The 1,475-nt window shown below is 35.9% G+C and overlaps 1 long non-coding RNA gene across 1 annotated transcript; it reads right to left on the reverse strand.

Moving 5' to 3' along the window:
• Window positions 1–268: 268 nt before the first annotated feature.
• On the reverse strand, window positions 269–1,251 carry LOC120924861. The gene is made up of 3 exons (XR_005746455.1): window positions 1,116–1,251; window positions 914–991; window positions 269–470 (listed from the first exon to the last, which is right to left on the reverse strand). It is a non-coding gene; the product is annotated as an uncharacterized LOC120924861 (long non-coding RNA).
• Between the last annotated feature and the right edge of the window lie 224 nt (window positions 1,252–1,475).

The raw sequence follows: 1,475 nt of genomic DNA on the forward strand, positions 1-1,475 counted from the left end.
GAAACAATATCAAGCAAGTGGACATTGATGGTCAGACTTTAAGGCCAAGGAAGTATAGTTTTGTAAAAATATATAATTTAATAGCGTATAAATAAATTGAACAGGATATACATAAAATAAATAAGTTCAAGAAAAATTATCACAAATTCATCAACAGTAAATGACCACTGTACATTCCTCCGAAGTCGCCAACGCACGTTTCGCCGTGGGGCTTCTTCAGGGCGAAGATGAGGAATATATAGTTAGCAGAGAGATAGAAACTTATCTGCAATGATACAGTGTGGCATATTAGTCAAACAAAAATATTAATCAAAATATAGAATTAAAATAAAATGCAATGCATAAAAGTGTCATAGTGTGTATTTACATGGCTGGTGGTCCCTCGATGGGTGCGTCCACGGGGCATATAAGATGGAAATATACCAAGTCGGAAGGTAAGCTTTAGGCACAAGTTTCCATATATCGAAAATCTGGTTGACAGAAATATATGTATATATATGGCAGTATTTCAATACATGAATTCTTATTATAGCTGCTGTCAACGCGCAGACACATACCATATAGAAAATAATAATAACGATGGAGTAAATGATAATAAAAATGAGGATAAGACAGAGAAAACACTAGGAACCTACATATGTGTATATGCATGCACAAGCCTAAATGCACATACATGCACGCACACACGTGAGAGAAAAAGAGAGAGAGGGGGGGAAAAGGAAAAAGAAAAAAGAAAAAAGAAAAAAGAGAAAAAGGAAAAGAAAAAATGAAAAAAATAATGAAGAAAATGTGTTGAGTAATAAGTAAAAAGGGGGAAAGAGAATCATGTGAACAAATGCATTGGATATAATTGCTACATAGTTCCTGCGGTGTTAATAAAAAAACAACAAGACCAAACGGCCACCATAATCACCTTAGGTGAGTCGAAAGAGTCAAGACTGCAAGTCCAAAAGGTGGAAGATATGTACCACAGGAAGAGTTAATACTCGGACTGTAATAGTAAAAAAATAATAAATAAAAAGTATATATATATATAACAAAAGGAGCTATTAAACAGCCTTTAAGGACTAGCATTTATGATGGAAATAAGGAGTTAATCAAAAACTCCAGGTTACCTATTTTTATGAAGTCCTGAGCACACTGGGACAACAGATGGCAGTATAACAGCAATGTGGAGGGGCTTACATAGAGAAACCCTTTCTGTAGCAGCCTTTGTATGGGGCTTTTGTACAGGCCTGTTGAGATGAAACAATGTGTCCATTCAAAAGGTCATTCTTAATATTATTACAGATGTGGCCCATGTGAGTGCTATCCTTGTGTTTCCAACTTAATTTTCTCTTTTCTCTCCCTACGCCCTTTTCTCTCCTCCTCTCCCCTTCTTTTCTTCTTTCTTATTTCTCTTTTCTTCCCCCCCCTTTTTTTTTTTCTCTTCTCTCAACTTTTTCCCCAGGTTCTTTAACCAACCCCTCTCCTCC

Source organism: Rana temporaria, chromosome 1, assembly GCF_905171775.1.
Source record: "Rana temporaria chromosome 1, aRanTem1.1, whole genome shotgun sequence".
NCBI lineage: Eukaryota > Metazoa > Chordata > Amphibia > Anura > Ranidae > Rana > Rana temporaria.